Source organism: Microcebus murinus, chromosome 14, assembly GCF_040939455.1.
Source record: "Microcebus murinus isolate Inina chromosome 14, M.murinus_Inina_mat1.0, whole genome shotgun sequence".
Lineage (NCBI taxonomy): Eukaryota > Metazoa > Chordata > Mammalia > Primates > Cheirogaleidae > Microcebus > Microcebus murinus.
Window position 1 is genome coordinate 36,509,983 of NC_134117.1, and position 12,096 is coordinate 36,522,078.

The 12,096-nt window shown below is 41.6% G+C and overlaps 1 protein-coding gene across 7 annotated transcripts in view; it reads left to right on the forward strand.

Annotated features, from left to right (window-relative positions):
• SGMS1 (sphingomyelin synthase 1) overlaps positions 1 to 12,096 on the forward strand; it is a 285,202-nt gene that overhangs the window by 11,551 nt on the left and 261,555 nt on the right. For 4 of the 7 annotated variants that reach the window (XM_012762875.2, XM_076009998.1, XM_012762872.2 and 1 more), the window contains exon 2: positions 6,930 to 7,039. The exons of the other annotated variants lie outside the window; for them this stretch is intronic. The gene's annotated coding sequence lies outside the window, so the exon portion shown is untranslated. The remainder of the gene's footprint in view (positions 1 to 6,929; positions 7,040 to 12,096) is intronic. 7 annotated transcript variants of the gene reach the window in all.

A 12,096-nucleotide genomic window follows, 5' to 3' on the forward strand; every position in this document is an offset into this window, starting at 1 on the left:
AACTGAGATATCATGTGTGCCAACAGAGTGACCTGGGGAAACTGGGGCCTCTGCTTCCATGTCTGTGAATGGAAAGATTAGATTAGCTGACCCCTAGTGAGCTAGTCCCCGGATTCCATGACTCCTGTGGTTAGGGGACTCCTAAAGAGAGTGGCTCAGGAACTCCTCATCACCAGTTGTTTCTTATCCTGTTAATAGAAAGGATGCTTATTTCAGCACTGCCTTCCCCAGTCCTGTTTAGTTGCATGTCAGACCAACTATGGGAATAGCAATAGGTGGTTGATCATCAGCTGTGTTTTCTAGGTTGTAATTTGATGCTGTTCCTGGCAGGCTGTCCCTATTCAAGGAGCAAAATGTGGCTGTTCAGTCTTGTAAGTTTCATGCAGGTATACTATGTGAATCTATGGAGGACAGGGGATGTTATAACTAATCTCAGGGGTGGAGTGGGGGCTCCTCAGCTAAGACAGGCAGGTGGATGATGCTTAACTTGGGAAGGGAGTCCCCCAGAGTCATTATGTAAAGGTTGGGGATTGGAAAAAATAGTCCTGAGGGGCAGGGTGGTGGAGAGTAGACCTCAAGAAGCGATCCCATAAGGAAGAGAGGAGGGTTAGCTGAAGGTGGTACCCGCCCCGCTCAGAGACAGCAGCAGAGATCAGGAGGGGGAGGGAGGTTCTGGCCCAGCTTCTTTTGTAACAGACACAGGCAGAGGTTTGGGCCAAGTCCGAACAGGGGATGGGGTGTAGATGTGCCTGAGGCCAAAAGAGAAAAGGAATTTATTACTCTCGAGGAGACTCTGAGGGGAGAAGGGAGGCTGGAGGACAGAGGACAGGTGGGGCAGTGGCTGGGGTGAAGGTGCAAAGGGAGGTGGAGCAGGAGAGGAGAACAGATGTGGCTGGCATGCTGGAGAAAAAGCCATGGGACCAGAAGGGCGTTGTGAAAGAAACGGCCTGCATGGGAGGACCATGGCCTTTGGTTCATGCCTGGCTGGCCTGGCCACCTGAGATGGAGGGAGGGCAGGCGAGGAATAGATGTGCTGGCTGTCCAGGCACACCTGTGAGGTTGCAAAATACTTCTTGAGCCATTTGTGACATGGCAGGACAAGTGTCCTCTGAATAACAGGAACTGAGAAGGCAAGGCCACTGGAGACTCTGGTTTTGAAAGCCCACTGGGGAGCAATAAAGAGCAGAGGGCTTGGGTTTAAACCCTTTTGGGCCACAGGCTTTCTCTTGTGTAAAATGGGAATAATAGCCCTCAAGTGCTGTGGTATGAAGGCCCATGGCATGTGCCGTAGTAGTACAGGGTTAGCGTTCTGCAGTTTTGAGGTGGCCTTGGGAAGTGGCAGCAGAGGGTGACCCAGAGATCCCTGCTGAGAGAGAGGGTGTGTAAGTTCCCTTTCCTCACCTGGGGTGGCCTGTTGATCTGTCACTTGACTAGATGGATCATGAATGAGACTTGCGCTACTGCACAGCCACTGTCCGTGTGTACCAGCTTACTGGCCAAGTGTTGAGATTTGCATTCCCTGCCCTGTGTAGCCCTTCCTGTGTTTCCACCTGATCTCGTCCCAGAGCCTGTCCGTGTTGTTTCTGGTTGTTAGTTCACTCTCTGCAACCCCAGATCTCAAGTGTACAGAATGTCCCGTGTGTGTCATTGTCTTGTGGGTGGCCTCAGTCTCTAGCCTGAGCCTCCAGAATCATTGAGACCAGCGGCTTTGACTTTGGACAAGGCTAGGATATAGGTGTGAACAGAGCAAAGTCTCAGCCAGCGTGGAATTTTCTTGGTAACAGAGCAGACAGACAGTACTCAAGTAAACAAATCCGTAGCCTGTCAAGTGATCGGGAGGCGAGTCCTCACCCATGCCTCGGAATGGCTCTGCCACCCATTCACAAGGTCAGTAATTTGGCTTTTTTTTTTTTATTGTCGTCCATGTATCGACACCTGAGTTACTCTGAAAGGCTCTGCAAAATTACAAGCAGTTGGCTGGGCAGTGTTCCAAGTTTCCATAGGGCCCCAGCTTTCCCTCCCTTTGATTTTAGAAACAGGGACATGCTCAGGAGTTTCTCGAGCCTCGTTTTGCCAGTTTGTTCTGAGGCCTTCTCAGTGACCCAGGGGTTCTTGCTGGGGTCCATGAATGAGTTTCACAAAGCCACCAAAATCAAATTGATCATTTTGGATCTGTGTATTTGAGTGTATTTTTGGGGGGAGAGTGCCCAATGCTATCGTTAAACTTTCCAGGAAGGTGTCTGAAAGGTCCATTTTTATGAAAGTGGATGACAAAATTATGCCATGGAGAGTTTCTCCTTATTCCCATCTTTGTCCTTTTTAGAGGAACTAATGGGAAGTGACTGTGTAAACCAGCGGATTGTTGGGGGAGGCAGGCACACCCTACAGCCACATTGCATTTATGTAGGGCTTGATGTTTCTGTGTCTTATGGGAGGGACAGGTTCTGTTTTTGCTGTCAGGAAATATGAGAAGCAAAGTGATATGGCTGGCAGCACTGGAAGACCAGCTAATGTCGTGGAAGCAAAGGCGGGGAGCTGTGCATGGTGTGCAGTGTGGTTTTGTCCTCCACCAAGCAAGAAGAGAAGTTTGAGCCATTGGAAGGAGTGCAGGAGGCCCCTTGGAGCAAGTGCTTCTTCTCAGATTTCTGGTCTGATGGGTTCTGAAAATAGGTCTGGAGAGGAGAGTGTAGGATTGTGGCTGCTGATGACAAAGGCACCTGTTTTAGGAGATTCCTCTCCTTTAGAAATCCATGGTAGCTTACCTACATAGTGACGTTCAGGACTATTGCTTTCAAGGTAAGGCTATGGACGGTAGCTTTGAAGAGTGAGGGCACAGATGCTCACATACTCTTTACCTAGCAATTCTGCTTTCAGGGGTTTATTTTAAGAAATAATCATCGCAGAGTTCTTTATCATAGTGAAAAGTTGGAGACCTAAGTATCCAACAACAAGGAATTGGTTAAACAAGTTAGTACATGTATATCTACACAATGGAATAATAGGCAACCCTCAAATAATATCTTGAATAATCATAAAGTTCTGAAATATTTTTATGTGCAAAAAGGTATATATTGCTTTTGTTAAAAAAAAATATTCAGAAGGTGCTGGTTGGGTTGGCTGCTATGAGCCAGGTACTTTGCTGGGCACTGATGATGCAATGATGAACCAGGCAGATATGTTCCTGTTCCTGTTCTCAACAAGATTTAGTCGACAGGGAAAGAGGCCATATTGACTGTGTCATTAAAAAACCTTTGTATAATAAATAATGCACAGGTTCCACATCTTCAGATTGAACCAACTGTGGATCAAAAATACTTTATGAAAAAAATAACAATACAATAATAAAATAAAAATGAAAAATATGGTGTAACAACTATTTACATAGCATTTACATTTTATTAGGTATTCTAAGTAATCTAGGGATGATTTAAAGTATATAGGAGAATATATGTAGGTTATATGCAAATATAGTGCTGCAACATTTTATACCAGAGACTGAGCATCCTTGGGTTGATATCTCCACGGTCCAGGAACCACTCTCCTGTGGATACAGAGGGACGACTATACTCATAGGAAGACCACAAAAATAATGAAAAGAATGACCCCTTTAACAGGCAGTTTTGCCACTGGTATAGTCGTATCGGGTGTGTTTCTGTGTACCTGTTATTAGCTACATTCTTGACCTGACATCACTGATTTTATAGAAAGCTTGAAATAAATAATCAAGTTTTCATACTGATGAATGCTCTACAGTTACACTATCTTCCTTGCAACTGCCCTTTCTCCCCCAGCACTGTGCAAGGCTGTGTGAGTGTATGGGTGTGGTGGCGGGGACACAGTCCTTTAGGAGTAGGCATGGACCTCCTAGGGAGTCTGTGTGAATGGCACCCCTGGAATCTTGCAGTGCACAGCCTGTGCTGACTGCTCATGGCTGCTCTGCATTTGACTTCCAATCAAGACTGGGTTTCCTTTTGATGGTGCGGTTTTATGTAAGGACAACTTTCTTTTTCCTCCTCCTCTTCTCCTCTTACCCCTTTTCCTCCCTTCCCCCTGCTTCCTTTTGTCCCTCCTCCATTTAGAAAATATATAGGTAAAAGAGTATCATTCATAACGCAACTTATAGAGAATCATTATTATCATTTTGGTGTATGTCCCTCTGATCTTTTATAAATATATAAATATCAGATGTGCAACAAACAAACATTTTGATCAAATGCTGAAAGCCGGATTGCTGAAAGGAATAGTATGGATTTAGCCAAAGCTAAATCTCACTGTCCTAGAATGTACTTCTGGGATACAAATCTGAAATTTTATAGATGTTATTACAGTAGTATTCAAATTATAATAGACTTTGGTGTTGTGGTACAGGAACTTAATTTCTTAGGGTATATGATTAGTTGAATATTTGTGATGATGAGTAGAGTTGACTTCGAGCTGAGGTGGAGGAGCAAGGACTTTGTTTAGTTTATTTTTGTATTATTATTTTGGCTAGCTCTGTCAATATAATACACTACGAATGGTAGTTTGTCTCCAGCTTATTAAAACTTTTATCACGTTACTTACTTCTCTCCTCTCTGACTTCTGAACCTGGAGATTTCCTTAGTGATGGTGCAGTTTTATGTAAGTAATCCCTCACCCCGGCTTTGTATGCTGCTTGAAAAAGAATGTATCTGGATAATTCAGTTCAGAATGACTTCTGAACCTGGAGATTTCCTTGGTGATGGTGCAGTTTTATGTAAGTAATCCCTCACCCTGGCTTTATATGCTGCTTGAAAAAGAATGTATCTGGATAATCTCAGAAGCAGGAGCGAAATTGTTGTCCTTATACAAATCTTCCTCTGATACTTGTGCACGCGTTTGCTGCTTCACACAAGCAGTAGAGAGAAAAATGCATCCTTAAGCTTTGGCTCCAGAACTGTGGCAGTGGAGCCATGTAATTGGCTTTCAAGATAACAGAGCTGTTTCAGAATCTCCATCTGCATCTTGGCTTTCACTGCCTGCACACTAATTTCAGCATCTTCCCTGGAGAAGAATGACAGAAGAATCTTTACAGAGGTAATATGTGAGAAATGTTAGCTCTCTCGAGGCACTGTCAGTTTCCAACAGTTGCTTTCCCTGCAAGCGACCATGGGTTGTTAGTAAGCGCGTAGTTTACTGTTCCAGTGCTGTTATCCACAAGGTACAGAGCTAGAGCTTTCTTTTTTTCCAGTAGCCTTTTAAGATACATAATAACTAGCCATCTCAGCTTTGAACATCTTGTGTAAGTACATGACAAAATCCCTTGGATGTCATACAGTTTGCTGCTGTCTAGAGGACATTTTTATTCTATAATATATCTGGAATGCTCACCAACACTTGAAAATGAGCCTGTGGATATTAACAGTAAATATTCAAATAATGTGCCTTGTTTATATTGCTGATGTTGACATGCTATGCGATTTGGACTTAACATGGTTATGTAATCATTGATTATGCACCAGTTCAAGTATGCCAGAAGTAACATTTGAAGAATGTGTTGTGCTCTTTGGCCTTCCAGACTGAGACCGAAGATTAGATTTTGGCCAAGTATGGAAACTTCGGGAGTCTTAAATGTACATAGAAAAATGTATTTTATTTGTACATAGTTTTAAACTATAATATTTCTAAAATGTGACTGAGAATATTCCAAATCTGTAATTTGCTTTTAAAAAGTACATTTTTTGTTTTTATTTTTATAAATTTTAGTAAAATACATATACATAAAAGTTACAATTTTTACTATTTTTAAGTATACAATTCAGTGGCATTAAGTACATTTATAGTTTTGTACATCCCCACTATCCATCTTCAGACCTTTTTTATTGTCCCAAACTGAAACTCTGTACTCATTATATAATAATTTCCATTCTTTCTTCTTACAGGCCTCTGGTAACCACTACTCTATTTTCCATGTGTATGAATAACTACGTACCTGATACAGTGTTTGGCTTGTTTGACTTAGCACAGTGTTTTTAAGGCTCATACATATTATAGCATGTGTCAGAATTTCCTTCCTTTTTAATATTCCCTTGCATTTTGTTTATCCATTCATTGGTGGACACTTGGGTTACTTCTGCCTTTTGGCTGTTGTGAATAATGCTGCTATGAATGTGGGTGTACAGATAATCTTTTTGAGTCAAACATCTTTCAGTAGGCATTTTTTCCTTTAATGAAGTGTTTTAAAAAATATGTGCCTTCTTGTGATCAGTTTTACTAGAGGGCTGCCTTATCCCAGTTTGGTCAAGGAAACGCCTACTTCAGAGACATAAAAATACCCAAACAACATCAACAGTGTTTAGTTGAAGGCAGTATTGCCCGAGGTCGAGAGAGTGTGGTTTCACAATACTTCAGAGCAGTCTCACCAGCAAACTTGGCAGCAACCTTGAGCAAGGCCTGTCAGGGTTCTTGGAAAACAGCCTGGTGTTTTCACATCTTTTGCTCTGATAGCGCTTGCTTGTCAGTAACTCAGGAGGGAAAATCTGGCAGTAATGTTTGGTTCCCCAGTTCTTAGCTGGTTAATTCTCATCAGAACCCTTCTTGGATATGCAGATATGATTTATTTAAGTGCTGTACTCGTCTGTGAGCCTATCTCACTGCGGCAGCTCTGGAATTTCTGTTAATGGATGATATTCTATTCGGAAGCGGGGCTGAGGTTCAGAGCTACAAGCTGTGTTTGCACAGCAAACACTTGATTTTAATTTATACCTTTTTTTTTTTATAAGTCTGGGTGCTAGGGGAGGCCCGATGAAGAATAGCAGAGTCTCCCTCCACCCTATGTGGCAGTCAGTGGCTTCGTGGTGCCCAGGTGCCCGCAGCAGAAGTCTGTAGGTACTTTTGGGGGGACATGTAGGAAATTGAGGTTAGCTTCCTGTTTTGTGGTAACAAAAGTGAAATATTTTGTTTCTTTGTAGGACTGATAAGAATCAAATGTGATTCACGTGGTCCAGGCCAGTCAAATCTGTTTGTTTATGCTACCCACATCTTTTAAAGACACATGGATATCTGAAGGAGAGGCTCATCTGTAAGTTTACTGAAGCATTGCGGGTTGTATTTTTATGTTAAAAGTCTGTTTTCTTGCTGTATGATCTTTAGACATTTTTTTGGGTCTGTCTTGGTCTTTTTACTGATGAGTGTATATGTGGATTTTTAGGGCTGAATGATTTTTCTTCCTTTTTGGAGAGTAGGTTTTAAAAAGCCCTTGGTTTAAATACATGACCTCTGTAACAGCAACATACATGTTTAATACTCGGTCATATAATTTATATATTTAGTGACTTTTGGCAGTCAGTCAAATATTCCATTTCAAAGAATAACCGTATTACCATTCGAATAAATTTTTTGTTCCAGCATGTAAGATGTAATCAAAGAAATGCGTCTGGGAAAAAAGATAATTGGGGTCCTCTTGTACCATTAAAATTTCAAATGTAGTGAATTAACCTGGCACTGCATCAGACATCTAGGCAAACAATTGCCTGTTTGCAGTTGAAGTCTGTTTTATATTATGCATTTAGTGGCTGACTAGCAGTGTGATTTCAGAGATGTAGAAACTGCTGCATTATTGGACGGACGTGGGGAAGTCACAGTTGTGGGTCTGCTTGGGCTGTTGGGGGTTGGCAATGTGCTTCTGATGGACTGACACCAAGTGATCTGGTGTCTTTACTGCTGCTGGCTGTGTGAGGGGAAATTAGGCCTCACTCTCAAGGAGGTCATAACCTCCTTGAGGTTGGAAGAGGAATATGAGCATGTCTTGAGAGCATTTATATTCACAGAGTCTATATCTTCCATCCTCTCCTGAGCCCCTTTTAATCTGAATCTTCCCTGACCACCCAACTGAGATTGCTTTTGTGAGATTACTTCTGACCCTGTGGCATTGAACTCTTCTTTACCTTTCTCCTCCTGGACTGTTATGGAAAACCCTTCTTTCATTTTCTTCTCTCCTTTTTGGTCTTTGTGACTCTCTATAGTTCTGGTTCTCTTATCTTCTTAATAGTTCCTTCTTAGGCTCTGTCCCTGGCACCTCTGCCTGAGTTGCATGTGTAAGTGGGCCCTACAGTTCAGCCCTCCTGGTGAGCAGTTTGGTAGGTGCAAGCTTGCATGGGGGGACCAATCTCCTTTCTTTTGGGTGGGGTGGTAGAAGTATGAGGGTCCGGCTGGTAGAGGACTCTGTGTGGTTTTGATTCAGAAATTTCCCTACTGTTTGGGAAGAATGGTCAGAGCAGTTTAGGCCCCTAAAACTTAGACTGTGTGGGAGGAAGTGACGGAAAAGGAAAAAGTACAGATCCATTTTTGCACTGAGCCTTCTATTTTAGGAGTAAACTCTAGGGCTTAGAAGTATTGATGTTTAGATTAAATCTGACTTTTCTCATTTTCTTATCTGTATTTCATTTCCAGAATAGTTATTATAACTCCTACTGGAATACATGGAGGCGTATATTTAAAAAAAAAAATTTTTTTTTTTTTTGAGACAGAGTCTCACTCTGTTGCCCAGGCTAGAGTGCTGTGGCATCAGCCTAGCTCACAGCAACCTCAAACTCCTGGGCTCAAGCGATCCTATTGCCTCAGCCTCCCGAGTAGCTGGGACTACAGGCATGCACCACCATGCCTGGCTAATTTTTTATATATATTTATAGTTGGCCAATTAATTTTTTTCTATTTTTAGTAGAGACGGGGGTCTCGCTCTTGCCCAGGCTGGTTTCGAACTCCTGACCTTGAACGATTCTCCCACCTTGGCCTCCCAGAATGCTAGGATTACAGGTGTGAGCTATCACGCCCGGCCTATATTTCAAATTTTATGCTATTCTTAATTTTTGAAAATTTAGTAAATAATAAAATCTTAACTTGCTCACACATGCTCTAGTTTGTCATGCCCCCACTACATGTAGAAAACAAATTTTGTATGCTCTTCACAGTAACAAATGTTTAAAGATAAATAGCATTAGAAAGTGATTTTAACAATTCATATTTCCTTATAAGTTTGTTGCTGACTGCAACTTTAAGGTCCCTTCAAACAAATGTTAAGACTGTTCAATTTAAAATAATTTTGCAATATTTCTCCCCCCCCCTTTTGATACAGGGTCTTGCTCTGTTGCCCAGGCTATAGTGGAGTGGCATGATCACAGCTCACTGCAACCTCCAACTTGTGGGCTCAAGCAATCCTTCTGGCTCGGTCTCTTGAGTAGCTGGGACTACAGGCGTACAACACCATGACTGGCTAATTTTTGTTATCTTTTGTAGAGATGGAGTCTTGCTGTGTTACTCAGACTGTTCTCTGACCTGAAGGGATCCTCCCACCTTGGTCTCCCAAAGTGCTTAGATTACAGGTGTGAGCTGCTGCGCCCAGCCTACTGTGTTTCTTTTAATGACTGCCGTGTATTGTATAGTTTAGTTTTCTTTACCCCTCAATTTTCTTTATTGCCTTAAGTTAACATTTTAGAGGTGCTGTTTCCGATAGTGTATGTCACAAGACTGTGATTTCTTTTTTTTAATTTACTGAACTGCCTATTAGAGATTTCTTCTTTTTTTAATAAGATTTACTCCCTTTATGATGCTTACTAAAGTCTGAAAAAAAATTTAAAAAAATTCACTCCTTTGTGGAGCCAGAAGTTTATGAGAAACGAGAGAGGGAATATCAGATAGTAAGAGGCGTGCATCATGGTTTAATAAAAACTAAATCAAGGCTTTTGACCCCAGGCAGATGTGGATTTGGATGCTAGCTTTGCCAGTCACCAACAATGGGACCAGTGGATGTTGAGCAAATTACTTGAGTTGTTTGAATCTTAATTTCCTCATCTGTAAAACCAGGGTAATAAAGCTCACTTTACTGGTTTGTTATGGGATCATATCCAAAAGTCCCCAGCAGGTGTGGAGTAAAATGGTAGTGGTTATTATTAGGGCTTCATCTCTAGAAGGAAACAGGTATTAGAAAGTGGCTATATTTTTCTGTTATTTTCTTTTATCATTTACCATTCCAGAGGATTTATAGATAGAAATGAGGACAGTCTAGACTAAGAACCTCATTTTATTGTTCAGTTGAATTCAGTTGTCTAAACTTGTTCATTTTCATCTTTTCTCCTGATTGCTTTTCCAGCTGTGGAGCATGATGTTAAAAACAAAATACATTACTGGAAAATATTCTCTATCCAGACCCTTTGGAAATGAGTTAGTCTGATGAGACAGTTCTTTCCCCGGAGAATAGAGGCTTTACATTTATTTCCTTCTCGTTCAAAATCTTTTTATCATTAAAATATTCTAAATGTTTAGAAAAATATGGAGAATAATACAATGAACGCATACATACCCAACTCCCAGTTTTATCAAATATTAACATTTTGATGTGTTTGTTGTATATTAGTTTATTTTAGAAAATAAGCATCACATTTTCAGTGGATTGTAAATTCAGGGACCTTGCTGTTTTGATCACTGCTCTGTCTTGCCTAGGGTGGTGCCTTGTGAGTGGCAGCCTCAGATAAACACAGTATCTTCTCCAGCAGCCATCTCCTCCTCCCTCCCCAGATGTAGCAACAACACAGAAAGCTATTGAGCAGGGAGAAGTATCCTGCTAAATTTAGCCAGTGATACATATGTCATTTAAATAAGGACTGCCCTCAAGGAACTCTTAATGCCATAACTCTTAATAAGATGGAACAAATGAATTTAGAAGTAGCTGCTATTGGAACCAGAGCATTCTCCTTGCATTTGCAGAGACACAGAGTGGCTGGTTATCAGAAGTAGCCGTTGGAATGAACTTTAAGAAGCAGAGATGGGGCAGGGCTTTCCAGGCTGACAGCACTGTTGAACTAGAACTCAGCAGTGAGAGAAGTGTTCTCGGAGAACTCTGTTATCGGAGGGGAGTATCAAGAGAAGAATAAAGTGGCCAGAGAACAGGACTGTTGAGTCTTTACAGGTTGAGCATCCCAAAATCCCAAAATCTGAAATGTTCCAAAATCTGAAAATTTTAAGCGCAAACATGACACCACAGGTGGAAAATTCCACACCTGACCTCATGTGACAGATTGCAGTTACAACATAGTCAAAACTTTTGTTATAGGCACAAAATTATTAAAAATACTGTGTAAAATTACCTTTAGGTTCTGTGCATAAGGTGTATATGAAACAAGTGAATTTCATGTTTAGACTTGGATCCCATCCCCAAGATATTTTATTATGTATGTGCCAGTATTCTAAAATCAGAAAAAAAATGAAGTCTAAAACACATCTAGTCCCAAGCCTTTCAGATAAAGGATACTTAGCCTGTACTTCATGCGACCTGAATTACTAGGCTTTTAATTAATGGAGCAGAATCGCATAGTGGATGAAAAGCTGATATTCTGGAAGCAGACTATCCTGGACTAAAGTTTAGTTTCCTCTTTTTCTGGCTGTGTGGCCTGGAGTAAATCACAAGCTCTCTGAGCTTCAGTTCTGATGTTAGGAGTGTTCCCACTTTGGCTACTGAGGGGTTAAGAGTGTGGAACTGATTCTTGCCTAGGCATTCCATTCTGTCCTCTCCCTCCCTCCCCTTCTCTTCCTCCCCTTCTCCATAGCCACTATACCTAGCTAATTTTTTAATTTTTGTAGAGATGGAGTCTCACTATATTGCCCAAGCTGGCCTCAAACTCCTGGCCTCAAGGGATCCTCTAGGCCTTGGCCTCTGAAAGTGCTGGGATTGTAGGCGTGAGCCACCATGGTTGGCCTCCATTCTTTCCTAAAAGGTCCTCCTGCCTATGGAAATTTGAAATAGGCAGCTAAATGATGAGAAACTTAATACTATTTGGTTTCTCACAAATGTACAAAGTGGCTTCATTTACATGAGGTCACGCACAAAGTGACATAATACAAAGTGAACTCACTTTGCCTGCCCAATCTGCACTTTTTCCAGTATCTTGTGAAAAAGCCCACCATCTTCTGAGTTATTAAGACAGAACCAGGGGGCATCCATAATTCCTCTTACCCTTGTGCCCTCCAGTCACCAAAGCAAGTTCATTTTACCTTTTTAATCTCTTGTTTTCATTTGCATTCTCCAGCTGCCATCACTTCCTGCCTGGTTTTTGGCTACAGCTATCCTTAGTGCTTTTCCTTGTC